This window comes from Papio anubis, chromosome 7 (genome assembly GCF_008728515.1).
Source record: "Papio anubis isolate 15944 chromosome 7, Panubis1.0, whole genome shotgun sequence".
NCBI classification, from domain to species: Eukaryota; Metazoa; Chordata; class Mammalia; order Primates; family Cercopithecidae; genus Papio; species Papio anubis.
In genome coordinates this window covers 26,206,839-26,231,943 of record NC_044982.1, presented here as the reverse complement: position 1 = coordinate 26,231,943, position 25,105 = coordinate 26,206,839, and the positions used below count along the sequence as shown (strand labels likewise).

The following is a 25,105-nucleotide window of genomic DNA, read 5'->3' as shown; positions in this document are numbered from 1 at the left end:
TTCAGCAAGAGGATGTTAACAATCCCAATACTGGAATACCCAGATGTATAAAGCAAATATTATTAAAGCTAAAGAAAGGGGTAGACCTCAATATAATAATAGACTTCAACACCTTGCTTTCAGCACTGGACAGGTTATCCAGACAGAAAGATCAACAAAGAAACATCAGACCTAATCTGCAGTATGGACCTCATCTGCACTATAGACCAAATGGATCTAGTAGATATTTACAGAACATTTCATCCAATGGCTGCAGAACACAGATTCTTCTACTTAATACATGAATCATTCTGAAGGATACAGCATATGTTAGGCCACAAAACAAGTCTTATGACATTTTTTAAAAATTGAAAACATCATATCTAAACATAGTTTAGATATTTGTCACTGCCCAAATCTCATGTTGAATTGCAACTCCTAATGTTGAAGGTGGGACCTGATGGGACGTGTTTGGATCATGGGGGCAGATCCCTCATGAATGGCTTGGGCCACCCCTTTAGTGATAAGTGAGCTCTATTCTAAGTTCACATGAGATCTGGTTGTTTTAAAATGTGTGGCACTTTCCCACCTACTCTCTCTCTCTCTCGCTTCTGTTTTTGCCATATGATGGACCTGCTCCCCCTCTGCCTTCTGGTATGGTTATAAGAATCCTAAGATCCCCATCAGAAACTGAGCAGATGCTGACACCATGCTTCCTGTATACCCTGCAGAATCTTGAGCCAATTAAACCTCTTTTCTTATAAATTACCCAGTCTTGGGTATTTCTTTATAGCAATGCAAGAATGGCCTAATATAATCAAGTATATTTTCTGACCACAATAAAACAAAAGTAGAAATCAGTAACAAAAGGAACTTTGGAAACAATATGAACACATGGAAATTAAACAATATACTCCAGAATGACCACTGAGTCAATGAAAAAATTAAGAGGGAAACTTAAAAATTACTTGAAACAAATAAAAATAGAAAAACAACATACCAAAACTCATGGAATACAGTAAAAGTAGTACTAAGAGGAAAGTTTGTAGCAATAAGTACTTCCATTAAAAAACTATAAAAATTCAAATAAACAACCTAACAATGCATGTTAAATAACTTGAAGTAAAGATTCAGAGCCAAGATGGCTGACTAGACATAGCCAGAAAGAATATCTCCCATCGAGAGACCAGGACATTGGGAAGACTGACATTCTAAACAGCTCTTTGGAGGGAAGGCATCGAGAGTGGACAGAGGGAGGACACAGATCCTAGACTGAAGCAGGGAGGAAGCTGGAAACCCTGCACCCAGCTGCCAAGCACTGAGACTTATTCCTGGTTCCCAGCAGCTCCTAGGTGAAGGGGTGAGTTAAGCAGGTAAGAAGTGGCCCACTTATGTCACAGTCCTCCAGAATTCTAATTACAGGAAACCTCTCACCCCCAATGGACACTTGAGCTGGCAAGCAGAGCTGCTTGAAGAGGGAATACCTCAATCAGAAAGAAAAGCACATTGATGAGCAATAAGAAATCATCTGAAGGTACAAAACTCACTGGTAATAGCAAGCACACAGAAAAGCACAGAATATTATACCACTGTAATAGTAGTGTGTAAATTACTCTTATATTATAGAAAGACAAAACAATCAACCAATAAAAAATAATAACTGTAACTTTTAAAGATACAGACAACACAAAAAGACAAGGTGAAACAACAAAAAGCTTTAAAGCAGGGTGAAAAGGTGAGAGTTGCTGTTGGTTTTCTTTTTCCTTGTTTGTTTGTTTAGGCAATCAGTGTTAAGTTGTCATCAGTTTAAAATAATAGGTTATAATATGTTATTTGCAAGCCTCATGGTAACTTCAAATAAAAAAGCCTGTAATAGAAAACAATTAAAAACAAGAAATTAAAACATACCACCAGAGAAAATAGCTTTTACAAAAAGGAAGACAGGAAGGAAAGAAAGAAGGAAGAAAAGACTACAGAACAACAAGAAAACAAGTAACAAAATGACAGGAGTCAGTCTTTACTTATCAATAATATCACTGAAGTAAATGGAATAAATTCTCCCATCAAAACACATAGAGTGGCTAAATGGATAAAGAAACAAAACCCAGTGATCTGTTGCCTACAAGAAACACACTTCACACACACAAATACATATAGACTAAAAATAAAAGGATGAAAAAATATATTCCATTCCAATGGAAGCCATAAAAGAGCAGGGGTAGCTATACTTATATCAAACAAAATAGACTTTGAGACAAAAACTGTAAAAAGAGACAAAGTAGGTCATCATGTAGTAATAAAGGAGTCAATTCAAAAGAGGATTACTAGAGCCAATGATACATACAGACCATCAATACAATAATAGCTGGAAGCTTCAATACCTTGCTTTCAGCATTGGACAGATTATCCAGACAGGAAATCAACAAAGAAACACTGGACTTAATATGCACTATAGAACAAATAAACCTAATAGATATTTACAGAATATTTCATCCAATGGTTGTAGAATACACATTCTTCCCCTCAGCACATGGATCATTCTCAAGGATAGACCATATGTTAGGTCACAAAACAGGTCTTAAAACATTCAGAACAGATGAAATAATATCAAACATCTTCTCTGAACACAATGAAATTTACAAATCAATAACAAGAGGAATTTTGAAAACTATGCAATACAAACACATGGAATTAAGCAATATGCTCCTGAACGACCAGTATGTAAAGGAAGAAATTAAGAGGGAAATACAAAAATTACTTGCAACAAATGAAATATTAAATGCAACATACCAAAACTTATGGGGTACAGCAAAAGCAGTACTAAATAGGAAATTTATAGGCATAAGTGCCTACATCTAAAAATAAGAAAAACTTCAAATAAATAACCTAATGATGCATCTAAAAGAACTACAAAAGCAAGAGCAAACCAAACCCAAACTAGTAGAAGAAAAGAAATATTTAAGATTAGAGCACAAATAAATAAAATTGAAATGAAGAAAACAATAAAAAATCAATGTAACGGTTTATTTGAAAGGTAAATAAAATTGATAAACCTTTAGCCAGACTAACTAAGAAAAAAAGGGAGATGATCCAAATAAGTAAAATCAGAGATGAAAAAGGAGACATTACAATGGATGCCCCAGGAATTCAAAGAATCATTAGTGGCTACTATGAGAAACTATCTGTCAATAAATTGGAAAATATAGAGGAAATGAATACACTCCTAGGCACATACAAACCTACCAATATCGAACCATGAAGAACTCCATAACCTGATCAAACCAAAAACAAGTAAAGAAATCAAAGCCATAATAAAAATCCAGTAAAAAAAAGCCCCAGAAGTGGCTGGGCATGGTGTATCATGCCTATAATCTTAGTACTTTGGGAGGCCAAGGTGGATGGATCATTTGAACCCAGGAATTCTCAATCATGACCAGTATGGGCAACATGTCAAAACTCTGTCTCTCCTAAAAATACAAAAACAGCCAGGTGTGGTGACATGCATCTGTAGTCCCAGCTACTTAGGAGGCTGAGGTGGAAGGATCGTCTGAGCTTGGGTAATTGAGGCTGCAGTGAGCTGAGATCATGCCACTGCACTCCAGCCTGGGCAATGGTAATGAGATGATCTAGAAAAAAAGAAAAAAAGAAAAAGAAAAGAAAAGAGAAGAAGGAAAAAGAAAAGAAAAGAAAGAAAAGAAAAGAAAAGAGAAAAGCCCATGACGCAATGGCTTCACTTCTGAATTCTACCAAACATTTAAAGAACTAATACCAATCATACTCAAATTACTCCTAAAAATAAAGGAGAAGGGAATACTTCCAAACTCATTCTATGAGGCCAGTGTTACCCTGACACCAAAACCAGATAAACACAAAACAACAAAAGAAAACTATAGGCCAACATCTCTGATCAATATTGATGCAAAAATTTTCCATAGAATACTAGCAAACTGAATTCAATAATACATTTTTTAAGTCATTCATCATGACCAAGTAAGATTAATCACAGGACAGAAGGATGGTTTAACAAACACAGATCATTCAATGTGATAGACCATATCAACAGAATGAAGAATAAAACCATATGATCATTTCCACTGATGCTAAAAATCATTTGATAAACTTCACCATTCCTTCATGATAAACAAAAACCCCTAAGATTAGAAGGAACATACCTCAGTACCATAAAAGCCATAAACAAAAGACCCACAGGTAGTATCACACTGAATGACGAAAATCTGAAAACCTTTCCTCTAAGATCTGGAACATGACAAGGATGTCAACTTTCACCACTGTTATTCAACAAATAGTAGTGGATGTCCTATCTACAGCCATCTGAAAAAAGAAATAAAAAGCACCCCAATCGGAAAGGAAGAAGGCAAGTTATTCTTGTTTGTAGATAATATGATCTTCTATTTGGAAAAACCTAAAGACTTCACCAAAAAGCTGTTAGACTGATAAACAAATTCAGCAAATTTGCAGGATACAAATTCAACATACAAAAATCAGTAGCATTTCTATATGCCAACAGTGGACAATGTGAAAAAGAAATAAAAAAAGTAATCCCATTTACAATAACTACAAATAAAATAAGATACATAGGAATAAACTTCATCAAAGAAGTGAAAGATCTCTACTATGAAAACTACAAAACATTGATTCAAGAAACTGAAGAGGACACCAAAAAAAAAAAAAAAAAAGGAAAGGCATTTTACAGTCATGGATTGTAAGAATCCAATACTGCTAAAATGTCCATACTACCCAAAGCAATCTACGGATTCAAGGCAATCCCTATAAAAATGCCAATAACATTTTTCACATAAATGGAAAAAAATGCAAAAATTTATATAGAACCACAAAAGACCCATTATAGCCAAAGCCATCTAGAGCAAAAAGAACTAAACTGGAGAAATCACACTATCTGACTTCAAATTATTCTACAGTGCTACAGTAACCAAAGCAGCATGGTACTGACATAAAAACAGACACACAGATCAATGGGACAGAATAGAGAACCCAGAAATGAATCCATACATCTGCTTTATTTAACTTATTTTCAACAAAGGTACCAAGAACATACACTGGAGTAAAGACAATCTCTTCAATAAATGGTGCTGGGAAAACTGAATATTTATATGCAGAAGAATGAAACTAGACCCCTGTACCATGTACAAAAATCAAATCAAAATGGATTAAAGACTTAAACCTAGGACCTCAAACTATGAAACTATTACATGAAAACTGTGAAAAAACTCTCCAGGACATTGATCTGGGCAAAGACTTCTTGAGAAATACAAGCAACAGGCAAACAAAACAAAAATGGACAAATGGGATCATATCAAATAAAAAAGATTCTGCATAGCAAAAGAAACAATCAACAATGTGAAGAGACAACCCATAGAATTAGAAAAAAATTTTTGCAAACTATTCATCTGACAAGGGATTAATAACCAGAATATATAAGGTGCTCACACAAATCTATAGGAAAAAAAATCTAATAATCTGATTTAAAAATGGGCAAAAGATATGAATAGACATTACTCAAAAGAAGACACAGAATGGCAAACACGTATATGAAAAGGTGCTCTACATTACTGATCATCAGAGAAATGCGAATCAAAACTACAATGAGATATCATCTCACCCCAGTTAAAATGGCTTTTATCTAAAAGATAGGCAGTAACAAATGCTAATAAGGATGTGGAGAAAGGTGAATTCTTGTACACTGCTGGAGGGAATGTAAAGTAGTACAGTCACTGTGAAGCACAGTATAGATGTTTCTCAAAAAGATAAAAACAGAGCTACTATATGATCCAGCAATCCCACTGCTAGGTCTATACTCCAAAGAAAGGAAATGAGTATATCAAAGTGATATCTGTGCTTCCGCATTTATTGCAGCACTATTCACAATAGCTATGGTTTGGAAGCAACTTAAGTGACCATCAACAGATGAAAGGATAAAGAACATGTGGTACATATATACAATAGAGCACTCAGCCATAAAAACGAATGAGATCTTGTTATTTGCAACAACATGGGTTAACCTGGAGGATGTTATGTTAATTGAAAAAAGTCAGGTACAAAAAGACAAACTTTGCATGTTTTTACTTGTTTGTGGGAAATAAAAATTAAAACAATTGAACTCAGGGAGGTAGAGAATAGAAAGATGATTACCAGAGGTTGGGAAGACTAGTAGGAAGTGGTGTGAAATGGGGATGGTTAATGGGTACAAAATTATAATTAGATAGAATGAGAAAGACCTGGAACTTGATAGCACAACAGGGTGACCACAGTCAGCTATAATTTTTTGTACATTTCAGAATAACTGCAGGAGTACAATTGGATTTTTCATAACCAGAAAGAAATGATGAATGCTGTAGGTGACTGAAACACCATCTACCCTGATGTGATTATTACACATTATATGCCAGTGTTAAAATATCTCATGTACCCCATAAGTATATACACCTATTATGTACCCATAAAAATTTAAAATGTTAAAATTTTTAAAAAGAAAAAAAGAACAGCACAAGGACTACGAGATATATTCAGAAATTTGTCAGAGTGGCCCCTACCTCTCTATCCATAGGCTAGATCCACCTAAAATGAGCACTTAAATTAGCATTGGCTGATGGTCTGTGTGAGCTTGGACTGACTGGATGACTAGCTGTGTAACCTGGGGCAATTTATATAACCTTTCTGGAATTCAGTTTTCAGCTTATATAGATGAGAAAACTATGTAAGCCAGGAATTACATTGGTTGATCAGAGATGTTGCTTCCCATTCAGAAAACAATTCTGAATTGACTTCCAGCAAGAACTGGAAGAGTAACCATTGCAGGAAAGACCAGGAAATAACCAATAGGGCAAATCTCAGTGAAAAAGTCCAACTGCTGCAAAGATAGACAATGTCAGGACAAAAACTTCTGTGCCACATGGTAGTCTTTTGCAAACGTGACATGTTGAATTTCAGAAATTCAGTTCAAAAACTATTATGAGATTGTATGAGTCAGGGCTCTCTAAAGGGATAGAACTAACAGGATATATATACATATGAAGGGGAGTTTATTAGGAGAACTGACTCACATGATCACAAGGTGAAGTCCCACAATAGGCCGTCTGCAAGCTGAGGAGCAAGGAAACCAGCCCGAGTCCCAAAACCTCACAAGTAGGGAAGCCAACAGTGCAGCCTTCAGTCCGTGGCCAAAGGCCCAAGATCCCCTGGCAAACCACTGGTATAAGCCCGAGAGTCCAAAAGCTGAAGAACTTGTAGTCTGATGTTTGAGGGCAGGAAGCATCCAGCACGGGAGAAAGATGAAGTCTGGAAGACAGCAAGTCTCTCCTTCCAACTTCTCCTGTCTGCTTTATTCTAGCCACACCGGCAGCTGAAGAGATGGTACCCACCCAGATTGAGGTTGGGTCTGCCTTGCCCAGTCCACTGACTCAAATGTTAATCTCCTTTGGCAACACTCTCACAGACACACCCAGGAACAATACTTTGCATCCGTCAATCCAATCAAGTTGACACTCAATATTAACCATCACTGAGATGATGAATATCACAGTCATAGTTTTGAGTACCTGTGAATTTTATGTGTTTACCAATTTTAAGAATTATCCCCCAAGCCCCAGGATAGTCTTCCTTTAGCCTTAGGTTACCATGATGGTATAGCAGCTTGAGACACAGGTTCTTCTCACAGCAATAACAAGATCTATTCAAGCTTTAACTGTTTTCACACATGCCACTGTTTTGGCCATTATATAGTTTGGATAATTGTCCTTCCAAATCTCATGCTGAAATTTGATCCCCATTGTTGGAGGTGGGGCCTAAAGGGAAGTATTTGGGTCATGGGAGTGAATCCCTCATGAATACTGTGGAGCCATCCTCATTGTAATGAGTGAGCTCTCACTCCATGAGTCCCTGCAAGAGTTTCCCCCTACCTTTCCGGAGAGCTGGTTGTTGAAAAGAGCCTGGCACCGCCCCCTCTCTCTTGCCATGTGATCTCTGCATAGTGTGGTTCCCCTTCGCCTTCTGCAATGAGTGGATGCAGCCTGAAGCCCTCACAACAAGTGGATGCTGGTGCCGTGCTTCTTCTACAGTCCACAGAACCAAATAAACTTTCTTTCTTTATAAATCACCTAGCCTCAGGTATTCCATTAAGCAACACAATGGGACTAAGACGACACATGAGATAGGGTCTATCAGCTCCAATCAACTAGATGGCTGAAGAGCAGCTCCAACAAGAAGAATGCTTCCCTGGAAAGGTATTGTTTCTGTTTGCCCAACATCCTTTCATTACAGCATCATTTATCTCTAATGGCATGAGGTTGTGAAGTGGTTTCAATGGCAGAACCCTGCCCCCTTAACTTCAGAGTCCATTTATTTTTTTTTCTTCTGGGAATTTGAATCTTTATTGGAAACATGCAGTTGCACGAGGCAGTTAAAAGAAGTCCTCCAATTGAGTGCCCTGGAAGGAAATACACAAACTTTCTCTTTGGTTTTCCAGCTCTTCCTTGACTCTATGAGCTACTTTGTGCCTAAACTAAACAGGGTCAGTTTCACTTGCTTTCAGACGAAGAATCCTGATGCCAAAATGCAAAAGTGGTGGTCTTTCCAATCAAGTTTCTTGAAAGGAAATGTCAAGATTGTGTTGCATTCCCTAGTCATTTGCTAAGGGGGAGAAAAGAGTGACTCAGAACTAGAACAGAAACCATCTGGCTTAACAAATTTTCCTAATGAGAAAACAATTCCAACAATAAGAGACTGATTGGAGATCACACAATTAGTAATTGATAGACCCAGATTCAAAACACCTGATGATTAAGTCCAGTGCTTTTCTCCAACTATCAACATTTTTAATGGATTATTCACAAAATGAGTAATTATCTAATAATTGAATGCAGACTCTATTTCTAACATTTAAAAATGTATCTCTATATAACACCGGTTACTTTGTTTTTCAATGTTTTAACACATCCATGCAGTTTAAAAATGTATTTTTTAAATGCAGTATAGATGTTTCTCCCACACCTGCCCCACCTGTCCTGTCCCTTTCTATCCTAAGGTAACAACATTTATTTATTTCTTGTGTATGCTTCCAGGGTTTTATTATGGAAGTAAAAATATATATGTTTCCTTCTTTTTTTTTTTTTTTCTTCTAAGTCAGGGTCTCATTCTGTTGCCCGGGCTAGAATGCAGGGTGCAAACATGGCTCACAGCAGCCTCAACCTCCCAGGCTCAAGCAATCCTCCTGCCTCAGCCTCTTGAGTAGCTGGGACCACAGGTGTGTGCCACTACACCTGGCTACTCTCACTTTGGCCTTCTAAAGTGCTGGGATTACAGGCCTGAGCCACCATGCCCGACCTGTTTCCTCCTTCCTTACACCAAAAGGAGTATACCCTACATACCTTTATGCACCTTACTTTTTTAACAAGAACTTTTATAAATTTTCCACATCATTACATGAAGAATAGTCTTACTTTTGCTGGTGCATTATATCCCACTATATGGACATATATTTATTTAAGACCTCCACAGTTGATGGATATTTAGGTTATTTTCAGACTTTTGCTGTTCAAACAATACCCTTGTAAATAACATCATTTCATAGCTAAGCAGTATTTCTGTGGAACAAATTTCCAGAAGTGTATTTGCTGAGTCAAAGCAGATGTATGAATTTGAAATTTTGATAGATATTAACTAAATGCCTGCAAAGGGTTCATGTAGGTTTGTATGCTACGCCCATGAATCATCAGACCTGTTTCCCCACAGTTTTGTGAACAGTATATTACAAAAACAGTAATTGTCCAGTTCAGCTATGTAAGGAAAAGTAACTCAGAAGAGTTAACTTTTTAAGTAGTAAAAAAAATATTATTTAAAGCAGCTTACCTGTAGCTTTTCTACCTTGGCCGTATAACAAAGAGAGTGTAATAAAAAGCTATCCTCTGCCATCACTCGTTGCAGTTAAGAGATTTGCTCTCAGGAAAGGAAGCAGGATGCATCAGGTTAGCTGCAGAAAGCCTTTACCAAACAATAATCTCTTTTATGTTTAAGCTGACCAAGTTGAAACTGCTCAATAAAATGGACTTTTCGAATCTTGGCTCTTCCACTTCCAACTGCTGACCTTAGGCTAGTCATTTAAACTCCTTTTGCCCTATCTTCAAAATGAAGATTCCTGAGATAAAACATATAAATCACATAGAACAATGTCTGAACACATAATAAATGTTCAGTTCATACAGCTATTGTCATCATATAATTTGCATATCTCTCAGTCATCTTTAATGTGCCTGGGGATATGTGGTAATGAGAATGCCAGGGAGCATAATCTCAAATGCATTTGAAGGTATAGAGGGTGAAAAAGGAGAAGTAGATAACGTAAGCAACAGGAGGATGTATGACCTGTCCACTGCATTCAAATTCAAATTTAAAAAAAATCTGTTAGGCAAACAAAACAATTCTGCATGCTAATTCTGCCTTGGAGATTGCAATATCAAAAATAATTTCAAGATCCTATTTAGCTTTACCATTCTATGGTTACTGAAATAGTCATTTTAGCCAGTAGTGCCAGCATTCGACCTGGACTTCACCACTTAGTCAGCTTTGACTCCCTTCTCCCTTGCTGCCTCTTTATGTGATCGTTCTTATATTCTCTTCATGCCCTCATTCAATGAGCCCTTAGCCCTCTTTCCAACATAATTTCTGAATGCTCCATATCTCTGCCCACTTCCACATCTGTATTAGTCAACTATTGCTGCAAACCTCGAGTTTTACAACAATAAAGCTATAATTTTCTTGCTCCCCAGTTTGAGGGTCAGCCAGGGAAGGATCTGCTTCAGTTTGTAGTTGGCCGGGCTTCGGGCTTTGAATCACAGTGCAATTTACATTATATGTCTCTCATTCTCCCTGTACCAGCAAAAGACAGGAGCAGAAGAGAGTGGACAGAAAAATACAATGCCTCTTGGGGTCTGATATGGTTTGGATTTGCATCCTTGCCCAAATATCATTTCGAATTGTAATTCCCATTGTTGGAGAAGGGGACTGGTGGGATGCAATTAAATCCTGGGGGCAGATTGCCCCTTGCTGTTCCCATGATAGTGAGTTCTCATGAGATCTGATGGTTTAACAGTGTGTGGCACTTCCACCTTTACTGTCTCTCCTGCTGCCATTTGAAGAAAGCACTTGCTTCCCCCTCACCTTTTGCCATGATTGTAAGTTTAATGAGGCCTCTCAGTCAAGTTTCCTGTTAAGCCTGCAGAACTATGAGTCAATTAAACCTCTTTTCCCCATAAACTACCCAGTCTCAGGTAGTTCTTTACAGCACTGTGAGAACGAACTGATACAGAAAATTGGTACCAGAAGAGTGGGGCATTGCTATAAATATACCTGAAAATGTGGACATGACTTTGGAACTGGGTAACAAGCAGAGGGGAATAGTTTTGAGGGCTCAGAAGAAGAAAGGAGAATGTGGGAAAGTTTGAAACTTCCTAGAGACCTATTGCATGGTTTTGACCAAAACACTGACAGTGATATGGACAATGAAGTCCAGGCTGTGGTGGTCTCAGATGGAGATAAGAAACTCACTGGGAACTGGAGTAAAGGTGACCCTTGCTATGTTTTAGCAAAGAGACTGGTTGCATTTTGCCCCTGCCCTAGAGATCTGTGGAACTTTGAACTTGAGAGAGATGATTTAGTATATCCAGCAGAAGAAATTTCTAAGCAGCAAAGCATTCAAGAAGTAACCTGGCTGTTTCTAAAATTGTACTCCTATAAGCCTGAACAAAGAGATAATCTGAAACTGAAACTTATATTCAAAGGGAAGCAGAACATAAAATTTTGGAAAGTTTGCAGTCCAGCCAAGAGGTAGAAAAGAATAACACATTTCCTTGGAAGAAATTCAAGTCTGCTGCAGAAATTTGCATAAACAAAGAGGAGCCGAATGTTAATACCCAAGATAATGGGGAAAATGTCTCCAGGGCATGTCAGAGATCCTCACAACAGACCTTTCCATCACAGCCTCAGGGCTTGGTAGGAAAAAACGATTTTGAGGGCCAGGCCCAGGGCACAGCTCCTCTGTGCAGCTTTGGGATATGGTGCCCTGCGTCCTAACCCCTCCAGCCCCAGCCATGGCTAAAAGGGACCAAGGTACAGCTTCAGAAGGTGCAAGCCCCAAGCCTTGGAAGCTCCCACATGGTGCTGGACCTGCAGGTGGACAGAAAACAAGAGCTGAAGTTTAGAAATCTTTACCTAGACTTTGGAGGATGTATGGAAACACCTGGATGTCAAGGCAGAAGTTTGCTGCAGTGGTGGAGTCCTCATGGAGAACCCCTACTAGGGCAGTGTGGAGGGGAAATGTGGGGTTGGAGACCCCACACAAAGTCCCCACTGGGGCACTGTCTAGTGGAGCTGTGAGAAGAGGGCCACAATTTTTCATACCCTAGAATGGTAGATCTGACAGCTTGCACCATGGACCTGGAAAAGCCACAGGCACTCAATGCTAGCCCATGAAAGCAGCTAAAGGGACTGTAGAGCCACAGGGTTGGAGCTGCCCAAGGCCTTGGGAGCTCACCTCTGGCATCAGCGTGCCCTGGATGTGAGACATAGAGTCAAAGGAGAATATTTTGGAGCTTTAAGATTTAATAACTTCCCTGCTGGGTTTTGAACTTGCACGGGGCCTGTGGGCCCTTCGTTTTGGCCAATTTCTCAGATTTAGAATTTAAGCATCTACCCAAATACCTGTACCCCCATTGTATCTTGGAAGTAACTAACTTGTTTTTGATTTTACAGTCTCATAGGTGGAAGGAACTTACCTTGTTTCAGATGAGACTTTGGACTATGGATTTTTGAACTAATGCTGAAATGAGTTAAGACTGGGGAACTGTGGATAAGGGATAACTGTATTTTGCCATGTGAGAAAGACATAAGATTTGGAAGGGGCCAGGTGTAGAATGATATGGTTAGGATTTGTGTCACCACCCAAAATCTCATGTCAAATTGTAATTCCAAATGTTGGAGGAGGGACCTGGTGGAAGGTGATTGCATCATGGGGGAAGATTTTCCCATTGCTGTTTTCATGATAGTGAGTGAGTTCTCATGAAATCTAATGGTTTAAAAGTGTGTGGTACTTCCTCCTTCACTCGCTCTCTCTCTCTCTGTCCTATTGCCATGGGAAGAAGGTGTTTGCCTCCCCTTCTGCCATGATTTTAAGTTTCCTGAGGCCTCCCTGTCATGCTTCCTGTTAAGCCTGTGGAACTGGGAGTCAATTAAACCTCTTTTCTTCATAAATTACCCAGTCTCAGGAAGTTCTTTATATCAATGTGAGAAAAAACTAATACAAGGTGTTAGCCTGAAACTGGAACACAATGACTTCTACTTATATTTCACTGGTCAAATCAAATCACATGGCCAGTTCCAACATCAGTAGGGCTACGAAACATACTCTATTTATTTTAGAGAAAGGTATTACAAAACCATATGGCAAAAGTTGCAAATATATAATTTGAATGAAAGGGGGACATAATTGTAAACAATGAATGAATCACTATGCCATAGCATATTCTCTTGATCGTAATTGTTCCTGTACTTACCACATCAAAAATACAATTAGCCCCTCCCCAAGACATCAACCACAAGGATGGAGAGATGTGGATTAGACCTAAACCCAAACATAACCCAGAGTCAACCCTAACTCAGGTGACCTGCAGCCCAAAATAGTCACTTGGCTAAGCCAGCCTAAATAAGCAGATCTATAAGTGTGAAATAAGTGTTTGTTGTTATAAGACACTGAGTTTGTTACATTACCTAACTAATAAAATGCATTTTCTTGTATTTGTTTCTATAACCTTGACATGACTTTATCACTTCCTTAATTTTCTCAAATCCTTCCTATGTCTCAGATTGATCCAAATCTTCTTTCAGTGCCTGTTTCTTCATCTCATCTTCATTAATATATAGAGAGGAAATGCCACTCATTTTGTGCTTTCAACATTGATCCTCCATGTTTTTTTTTTTGAAAACTTACTATTCACTCATCTTTCAACAAAGACTTTTGAACACCTACTGTGCGCCAGAAGCAATAACAGGAACTTTAAAAACAATAACGAAAAGAGAATCCATCCTCAAGGATTCTAGAGTTTAATAGGTATAAACAAGGAACAATTAAGAAGGGATATAAATGCTCTAATTTCCAAATTATTAATCTTAGCTCCTTAATTAAATCTGAAGCTAGGGTAAAGAGTTACAGGCAAAATTATTTTATTCTTTTTTAAAAATTTATTTTTTAATTTATGCATTATAGATGTACATAATTTCAGAGGACATGTGATAATTTAATTCATTCATATAATCTGTAAAAATCAAATGAACATACTTGTGATATCTACCACATTAAATATTTGTCTTTTCTTTACACTAAAAACATTCAAATTTTTCTCTTCTAGCTATTTGAAAATGTACAATAGATTATTGAAAACTATGGTCACCCTATTGATCTATCTAACATTTAGGTCTTATTTCTTCTATCAAACTGTATATTTCTACCCATTAATAAACTTCTCTTCATACACTCCTCCCCACTACCCTTCCCAGTCTCCCATTCTTTTTTGATCATTTCATAGTACCAAGCACAATGACTTGTCCAGAGTAAGTGTTCAATAAAGAGTTGATTTGTTTTGTTGTTAAATGACATCACAACCAAGTGGCCTTTGTGCTATGTCTAGCAACTGAGTATTTAGTCTATTGTTCCCAATAAACATTTGTATAGTGTGCCAAGCATTGTGCAAGGCTCAGGTGTTCCTGGTTGTCAAGAAGAGCACAGTCTGGGTAAGACAGGTGTATAATTACAATAGCACTTACTGCACTATATTAAGATTCACGAGCGTACACTATGGGACCAAAGAAGGGTGGCCAACTCCACTTGGGGAAGCAACTTTACAACTTCATAATTATAATTGCAACTTTAAAACACATAGAAATTTTCCAGGCATAAAAAAAGTGAGAAAGACTACTCCAGGTCACAGGAACATCATGTACAAAAGTACAGAGTCTTGAAAAAGCAGACGGGTTTGAAGATTAGCAAAGCATTAAGTATACATAGAATTTAGGCTGGTTAGGAGTTGGGTGATGAGAGATGAAGTTGCAGCTGAGGATCCTTGTATGAGGCCTAGAGGAGCCGATGAACTGAGATATTATTCTGAGGAGATCAAGAAATGAGTGGGAGTTTTTAAGCATGGGTGAACTGTAATTGGATATTTTATTTGAGGGTGACCATCTCATGACAGTGAGGAGATTAGAATAAGGAAAAATAATTTGATTATAGAAAGACCACTTAGGAAACAGTTGAAATGATTCAAGTCTAAAATGATAAAGGCCTGGCTATGATGGGCCTGGCTATGATGAGGGCTGGACTGGAAAGACGTTTTTGCAATAGAGTTCATAGAACCTGCTAAGTCAGTGGATAGAAAATGTAGAGGGGATGAAAATAAAGCAAGTCTGCACTTTGCCTAAGTTGGGAGCACAATGGGAGCAGTGACCTAGAGTAGGAGAAAAGGCAGGTTCCATCTGCAAAGGACAGGGCTCTGAACTTGAGCCTTGTCTGTTCTACCCATTGCTCTGCAATCCTGAGTGAGATACTTCACTTTTCTGAAACACAGTTACACCATCTATAAAATGGAAAAATAATATCTACCTCATGGGATTGTTTTGAGATTAAATAGAAGTAAAAGATAAAACTGTCCAGCTTACTGCCTGGCCCATAGAAGCTGTTTGATAAATGTATTTTGAATAAAGCAAACAGAGAAATAGAATGAATAGCAGAGACTGGGGTTTAAATCTAGTTGGTTATATAATGTTGAGTGTGTTACCTAAATTCCTTGACATTCTGTTTCTTCATTTGTGAAATAGTGAAAATTTGAGCTGCCTCATTGGGTTGTTGGGAAGATTAAACCTGAAACCGTATGCAGAACCTGATGTACACTGACAGATCATAGGTACTCAATCAATGCGTATCGAACAAAAGTATGAACTAATTCAAATGAGCTTAGTAATCTTGTTTAAAGAAGCAGAAAAATATAGACCCCTTTAGTAAATATTACGTACACTTGCATACACTCACTCATAAAAGAGGATGTTACATCTCTTTAAATGGTAAGTTTCCATTATTTGTAAAGTCAAGTTACTTTAGAAAAGGGTATTCTTCAATACTGTAAAAAAAAAAAAAAAAAAAAAGGCAAGCTTCACTAATCTAATTGTATTGCATGAAAAACAAAGTCAAGTACACAACGAAATCTTCCTGCAGAGTATAGGTGATCTGCATAACTTTTACCCCAAAGAAGTGGTAAACAGACTGAAAAAACTTGAGAACCATGATTTTTAAAGAACCCAAGTGCTACCAGCACTGACTGTCTAATTGTGTGTCTTTAATTTGTTGCTGATACTATTCCTGCTTGAATAAATGCATTGTATTTTGTATATTGTGGCTACTGTAGATACTGCTAGCTGCACCACACTCCTGTCTACGCTACTCTCTTTTAGTAATCAAGTCAATCTGTATCCACTCTCCATCATTCCCCCCACCTCCCCACTTTTAGGAACATGGCCTCCCAGCTACAGACTACATTTACCAGCATCCCTTGAAGCTAAGGATGTTCATGTGATGAGATTCTGGGCAATGAAGGAGGAGTGGAATTTATATGTCACTTCCTTGAAGACACCTGCTCTGAACTCTTTCTCCAGCAGCGCTGAGGAGTGCGACATTCGGCAAATGGCAATGCGGCAGTAAGGAAGGAATCTGTGCCCTTTAATGACCTAGAAGAGTAGATCTACTTCGCCACCTGGACCAGCCAGACTAATGTGAGAAATACACTTCTGTCCATGTAAGCCAATACATTTGGGGGTTTCTTTGTAATAGCATCTCAACCTCTATTCATGGAATGCAAGGTTTTGTCTTATTTTTCAAGAAAAAAAAAAAAGTCATTTCAATGGTAAACTTTGCCTTTAGGACTTCTAGGACAGATGGATTTTTAAATGACACAGTCTGATGTGTCAGGCTGAAGTTCCCAAATACCCATTATCACACCAAGGTTATTACCAAGGGCCTTTCTATCATCTTTTATTTGATAATGGTATTTTGATTTTGAATGGGGTGATCTTATGTGCCAACTGGGTTGATTTTCATTATGATTGTTTTTTGTAATGAAGTAGCAGTTTTTCAATTTCTTTTACTAACCTTGCCAGTGAATGCTTGTTGAATAATACAAAGACTGTTCAAGTTGCCTTATCTCTGTTATTAGACGGGACCATAAATTAGATTTTTAAAAATGGAAGGTCTCAGAAGAGAATGTCTAAAAAATAAGAAATGGTTCATCAATTTTTAATTTTGAAATAACAGTATCAATTTTGTGTACCATATTTACCAATTTTCATCTGAAAATTTGTTTTGACTAACAGGCAGAACTGGAAATAGAATTTTATTATATTGTTTTGCCACTCTTGGCAATTGGGAGAAAATAGGATTCAAGTTTCTAGTTCTACATACCTTTTGTAATAGGGTACCCTGCATCAGTACTTTTATTGCTAGTGTAAGAGGAGCTATGAGATTGTTTAGATGTCAAAAATAAAGTCAATAAAAAGATATGTAACATAAAAGAATGAGACCACCAGATGATGGTGGAGTATAACATAATATAGACAGAACATATCGAAGTTACCATACATGGCCACTTACACAACTTATCTGAATCACAGATAGGACTGTCCTGGATCAACTGGCCTGGAAAATAACTACACTGCTAATATTTCAGTCACTACAATTCTCAGATTCAGAGAAGCCAAATCAGTTTCTTCCCCTGGCTTTCCCAGTAACCACTGACAGCTGCTGTGGTGGAAAGAACTCCTGGCTGTGACTCAGGAAACTTTATTGCTAGTCCTGGCTTTACCACTTACTAAGCATGAATTTGGACAGGTCATGTAACCTCTGTGTAGAGTGATTATGAACTTCAGAATAAGATAATCTATGGGAAGTATTTTGGAAAATAATAAGATAATCTATGGGAAGTATTTAGGAACTAAAAAGTTTTATGCAAATATATGTGTGTGTGTGCGTGCGCAAAATAACTCACATTGTAAATTCAAAGCCAACTATAAATTTATATTTGCTTATATATGAAAATATAGACATATGATATATATATACATATGAGCACAAATATACATATATATACATATATATACATGACCACACATGTGTGTGTAAAAACACGTTACCTAAATTAAAAACTTTTACTCCTTAGGATTTATGCCCTGGCTGCTTCTAAAATGACTCGAGGCAGCAGTTTATAGATTAACATGCTATGCAAAAGCACAATGAGAAGCTCTAAAACAAAACAGAGTCTATGTAGATGACATTTAAGGAGTAAGTACTTTTTAGTGGAGTCCTCCTGCTCTTTTTTGATGGCTAAAAACCAAGCATAAAGGGACTTCTACAGTGATAAAATAACAGTTAACTAATAACATATTTGTCTCCTGTGAATTTTCACCTTCCCCTTCCCAAATAAAAGCTAGAATCATAACAGTGACCTATGGTTTCACCCATATCCCATTCCTCTCTCTCTTGTTCCCTGGGTAATAAAGTTAATAGTCCAGTTCCACTAGAGTATTCAGGAAGTACGATCTGGGTGGTAAGTTCCCGTAGTGGAATAAAAGGCACACATTACGCTTGCACCCTAAAGTCAGTAGGATTGTTACAAGCAACATTTTATTGACTTTTTTTCTCAGTGATCATTAATCAAGAGATTAAGGAACAAGATGACAGTAATGAGAATAACCTGTCTTTCCTTTACTGAGGTCCCAATAATTTTCCCTCCTAAAAATAATTTTAAGCTAGTTACATTTTTAAAATACATGTAAGTAAATTAGGAATTAACTTCTTGGTGGGGTGGAGAGTAATACATATACCTTTGATTCATTAGCTCAGACAATAGCATTCTATTCTGAAAACATCTCTCAGTTTCCTTTGCTCTTCATTTTAAAACAAACAAATGGAAAGCATTTCATTTTATGGCCTTAATTCTCAACTTGAACACCAAATATATTAGACTATAGTTTTACTGGACAGTTTAGTATTGATAAAGTATATTAATACTAAGATAACTCTCTATTTCAAATTAAAACTTGCAATCACTATATTTACATTTGCACTAGCAAAGAATGGCATTTAAGAGATTTGCCTCTCCCCTATCTCTTTCTAAAATGATAATGTAAAATGTGTTAACAATCTCTGCACAGATAGCTTGGAAATAAAGAACAAGAGCTGATCACTGAATACCATTTGATACATTGTTCTAATGCTGTGGTTGTCCTCATCACTCAACCACAGCATCACTCCAGCAGCCCATGCATCTCCAGGCATTAGAAAATCCTCACAAGTGAGACAGGTCTTTCAGAAGCTGAAATTTATTCTTCTCCAGACCAACATTTCTGTTTTCTAAGCTTTACAAGAAAATGGTTTCTAGAGAAGACTGTATTTAATATTTGCCACCTTAGAACCATAATGTGCCTTTCTTCCAAGGGAAACCTCCAAAAGCAGTCTCTTGTTTAGTATTAGATAGGATACTCGCTAAATAGGCTGCGAAGAATGCCAGCCCTGTTTTACAAATGGAGGCCTAAGTGTCATGAGTCCCAGCCTCTCCCCATGCAGAAAGAGCAAGAGGAAGCAGTGGACTTGCACTCAAAGCCACACATTCCACTCATTTCTTAAATGTGCATTTGTGAGCTCACACATCAATAGCAGTCTTGTTAAGCATGTGGAAACAAATAGAATACACTGTGAACACTGCTGGTTGTGATAAGAATTTAACCTGTTTCATAAAGCAACTGCAATGGGACAAACTGTATGCAAGTAAAAACTATCTCATTGACGCCAGACTCACCTGACCCCTCTTGTCCTCTTGGAGTTGTAAATACCTTCCCAGATTGATGGAAATGTGCTAGAACAGACTGTAGAGACAGAAGCCCCAAACTCTTAGTCTTTATATGCCCCTGTTCCTCTGTTCACACATCTCTTTTCACTCTGATTGGTTTGTGGCTCTCTCTCACTGCTCCTTGCCTTTGAAATCTTCTCTGGTCAGCAGTTCTCAGGGTTAATCTCTCCAACTTCCCCAGAGCTTCTACGCACATCCTGGGCATGTATGTGTATTTCCAGTGGCCCAAAGTGACAGTCTGTGGTAGATAGCTTCTTCCAACTCCTTTTCCTGGAGACTTGCTTCTCCTTTGCATGGCTTGTCTTGGCTCTTCTAATAGGCTAAGGGAGGTAATCTATTCTCTTTACCCACAAGTTATAAATCATAATGTGGTTCTGTTTTAGAGGGGTGGTCTGTATGACTGGCATATTAACTGCCAGAAAGAAATCTCAGGTTCCACATTTGAACCTCTACCTCATCTTCCAAGTGAAGTACTACCAAAAAAATATGATTTACATTATTGCCTTTTCTCTTTGTCACCTTCCTACCCAGATTAGCAATATTTTCCTTTCTGAATCGGATTTTTTTTTTCCTTTTTTCTTTTGTGTCTTGTATAGTTTCCTTTAACACAGTTCACACTACGGGTTGTTTTCTGAAAAAAAAAATTCTTTTATTCTTCATTTCCCACACCATATAGGTTCATATTACAGAATGACCTTATATGACTTCCAAGGGGTAATAACTAGAATAATTTTGTCATTTCCACTTCACTTCTTAAGTTCACAAATGAATGCTTAGGTCAGATTCTGTCATAAAAGGCGAAGGGAGTTTCCAAGTTCCTTTATTTGTGTGAAACTTTATTTATCCATTATTGGGTAAAAGCAAGAGAGGAGGTTAGGAAATCTTTAGCTATGCAGAGCTTGCTGTTATGCTGTTATAGGATTGTTGAAGTGGCAGATATCCAATATGCCATTTTTGAATGTCATCATGATCATTTCTGATCACCAGAAAGTGATAGCATTATTACTTAACATGTAATTGAGTTTTATAGCCTTGGTCTATACACAGAGATGGCAAGAACATCTTCTTAAAATCATGTTTAATTGAGCTTAACAGATTTCTGCCTAACAGATAAATATCAGCTTTCCCTGAAGTTCTTCATTTTCATGAATTTCAATTAGTGATGAGATTTAACATTTTCAACAATAAATTCATAACATCCTAAGTTTAATCTGTTGAAATCTTGAAACAGACTAACTCATGCCTCCTTCCCAATTTCTCTGGATGGAGATGTAGTGAATGTCCTCTCAGAATTCTCAAACACTGAGTTATTTTTGAGTCAGAACATTTCCACTGGTTGCCCTTGGGTAGATATGCAGTATTATCACATTACCTTTGAAATGTCTCTAGACTGTGACCCACATTCTCAGTAAGGCAACTATATATGAACACCTTGTTCTCCATCAACTTTTTTTTTTTTTTTTTAAATGACATCTCCCTTGAGTATCTGGTCACTTTGTAAGGTCTCCATCCATTGAGTTGAGTACATGTGATACATATGTCTGTAAATTGGATGGACATTTTCTTTGCTCAATTTAGAAGTACCAAGAACTTTATTAATATATCCCCATATATTTCAGTTGTAAAGTTCACAATATTGTCCTAGAGAATTACATTTATCAGTGTTTCTTGTATTTTTTTCTTCTTACTCTGCACCCCAGTTATACATACGTATATGTTTTATATTTTATAGTTAAAAATATATTGTCTATCTATCTCTCTAACTCACAATTCAGGCTTTGATAAAAGAAATGCTTCACTTAAATACAAGATCTTGATATTCATCATTACTCTCTGTGGATACAGATCTTGGTGTGCTTGCTTGCTTTCTTTCCCTTCCCTCCCTCCCTCCCTCCTTTCTTTCTCTTTTTCTTTCTTTCTTTTCCTTCCTTCCTTCCTTCCTTCCTTCCTTCCTTCCTTCCTTCCTTCCTTCCTTCCTTCCTTCCTCCCTCCCTCCCTCCCTCCCTTTCTCTCTCTTTCTTTCTTTCTTTCTCTCTCCTTCCTTCCTTCCTTCTCTCTCTCTCTCTCTCTTTCTCTCTTTCTCTCTTTCTCTCTTTCTCTCTTTCTTATGGAGTTTTACTCTTGTTGCCCAGGCTGGAGTGCAGTCACGTTATCTTGGCTCACTGCAGCCTCAGCCTCCTAGGTTCAAGTGATTCTCCTGCCTCAGTCTCCCAAGTAGCTGAGATTACAGGCATGTGTCACCACCTCCGGCAAATTTTTTGTATCTGAAGTAGACTCGGGGTTTCGCCATGTTATCCAGGATGGTCTCGATCTGACCTCAGGTGATAAGCCCACCTCAGCCTCCCAAAATGCTGGCATTACAGGAGTGAGCCACCGCGCCCAGCTGTATCTTTCATAATAATATTTTTCACATGGGCTGTCTGAAAAAAATCTTAAGAAGTCATTGTCTCATTGTCTTGTCCTACCATCTCCAGATGCCCAAACCAGTATTCAGAAGCGGGTTTAGCTAACAAAGGCTTCAAATGTTTTGTCTACCCCAAGATACCTTCCTTTTAATCAAGAATGAAACTAAATACATTTCTAAATGGCAGGTTTCCAGATACCCTTGATGGGACTGGGGAAATTGGGGTAGAAATATTGCCAGTGCTTTGAAAGGGACACAATGAAAGAGGCAAGATAGCTTGCAACTTTAATGACTGAAATTATTCCAATTAATAATAGTACTTTCATATGTTTTTTCTAATATTTACCCTATAAGGTGGGTATTGTTCACAAATAAGGAAGCTGAAGCTCCCAGTTATTATGTGACTTGTTCAGGGAGACAGGGCAGAGAAGTGGTCGAGCCAGGTCTGTCAATGCCCATGCCTACCCACCTGTTCCTGTACAAAGACCCTGTCAGAAGGTGTTGAGGAAAGGATAAGTGAGAGCTAAAAATATCCAAGTATCAGCTACAAGTAATTTGGGATTTTTATAGGAAAAAAAGTTGGGACCAGAAAATACATCTGGAGAACCTAAAAACTCCCCTCTCAACATTTTCCTAAAATCTGAAAAAAGTGAAATAGTATAACAGAAAGAGCAGGGAATTAAAGTCAGAAAGCACTGCATCAAAGTCTGCTACTGCCTCTTATTATACTTCCTTGTACCTTGAGTAAAAATACATAGTGTTTTGTATCCATGTTCTCCCATTGAGTAAAAGAATATAATGTCAACTCCATAGGGCTACTATGAGGACTGAATGATGTAATTTATATGAAAGTCTCAAGATAAGTGTCCTGTTTATAGTGTAAACTCAATAAATGGTCTCTACCTCTCCTTTAATCCATTGTTATAATTTATTTACAACATTTTATTTTATATTATTTTATTTTTTTGAGACAGGGTCTCACTCTGTCACTTAGGCTGGAGTGCGGTGGCATAATCACGGCACACTGTAGCCTCAAACTCCTGGGCTCAAGCCTTAGCCTTAGCCTCCCAAGTAGCTGGGACTACAGGCATGCACCACTATGCCCTGCTAATTAAAAAAAAAATTGTAGGCCAGGCACAGTGGCTTATGCCTGTAATCCCAGCACTTTGGGAGGTGGAGGCGGGCAGATCACGAGGTCAGGAGATTGAGACCATCTTGGCTAACACGGTGAAACCCCGTCTCTACTAAAAATACAAAAAATTAGCTGGGCGTGGTGGCATGTGCCTGTAGTCCCAGCTACCCAGGAGGCTAAGGCAGGAGAATCGCTTGAACCTAGGAGGTGGAGGTTGCAGTGAGCCGAGATCGCACCACTGCACTCCAGCCTAAGCATCAGAGCAAGACTCTGTCTCCAAAAAAAAAAAAAAAACCCCCCCCCAAAAAAAAAACCAAAGACACATTTGTAGACATAGTGTCTCATTTTGCCACCCAGGCAGGTCTCAAACTCACGGCCTCAAGAGATACTCCTATTTCAGCCTCCCAAAGCACTGGGATTTGAGGTGTTAGCCACCGCTCCTAGGCTGCAACCTTTAAATAGCTACAAAGGAAGAGGCTTTTCAAGTCTGTAACTACATATACCTAAATGAGTGCTAGACAACAGCTGTACTACCTTGGTTAAGAGCATCAGTTCTAAGTCGTAGCTGCCAGTTCAGATCCTGGCTCCTCCCTTTACAAATTTTGTGATCATGGCCCACTGGCTCAACACTACTTTGTGTCAATATCCTTAGGGAAAATACTGGCACTTAGGTAGTGAGATTTTCTGAGATTCAATCAAATTCATTAATAAAAGTAAAGTGCTTAGTACAGTAGCCAGAATTCAGTAAGCTCCATAAATGCTAGCTGTTATTACTAACCAAGCACATAATAGATTTAGAAGAATCATTCTCAATAGGGTTGATTTTGCTTCCAGAGGACATTGAGCAATACCTAGAGACATTTTTGGTTGTTGCAACTCAGTAGGAAGCTGCTCCTGGACTCTAGATTGTAGAGGTCAGGGATGCTGCTAAACATCCTAAAATATACAAGACAGCCTACTCCACAAGGAATAATTCAGTCCAAAATGTCAATAAAGCTGAGGCAGAGAAATACTGAGCTAGAAAAATCACCCTTAGTCAACAAAGATCTTGAGATGTTTTCTCCATAGAGCATTAGATACCACTAACCAAACATTGCTGGCAAACTAAATAACCCTATGAAACTGTACCCCATCCAATACCAAGTAAGCTAATGCTGGAGAAAGTCAAAATGATAATTGGATATATGGAAGTATAACACTCTAGTATGTCTTAGAGTTATTTAAAAATACTCCTTTGAAAGAGTAATCTTTATTTCTAATTAGAATCACTTTTCTAAAATTTATTGAATAGAATTCTGAGAGTGATGAGCAAGGATATAAAAAAGCTTTAGAGACTACAGGTCCTATCAAAATTAATGCTTGCAAATTCATCTAGATTTCTTCTCCCACAGGACCCAGCAAGAAAAAATGGTGTGCTTATAATGGATACTGGGTAGGAGAAAAAGTAGCCATGACTTTTCATGCTTCTTTATATTTTCATCCTCCTCAACCTAGCCTGGATAATTTTTGAGTGGTGGGATTATTTAAAGAAAGGTAAATGAGAAGGTCTCAAAGTATCTTTTTCCTTGCAGTCCTGATCTCTTAAATTTAGCCAGAGCTCTAGCTGAGAGGATTCCT

At 37.9% G+C, this 25,105-nt stretch overlaps 1 protein-coding gene across 7 annotated transcripts in view; it reads left to right on the top strand.

Annotated features, from left to right (window-relative positions):
* Positions 1 to 16,688: 16,688 nt before the first annotated feature.
* The window catches only part of LOC103886387 (endogenous retrovirus group K member 5 Gag polyprotein-like), a 43,183-nt gene continuing 34,766 nt past the window's right edge, over positions 16,689 to 25,105 (top strand). For 5 of the 7 annotated variants that reach the window (XR_004185375.1, XR_004185376.1, XR_002523660.2 and 2 more), the window contains exon 1: positions 16,689 to 16,847. The gene's annotated coding sequence lies outside the window, so the exon portion shown is untranslated. The remainder of the gene's footprint in view (positions 16,848 to 25,105) is intronic. The other 2 variants (XM_021941934.2, XM_021941931.2) reach the window with 1 other exon arrangement.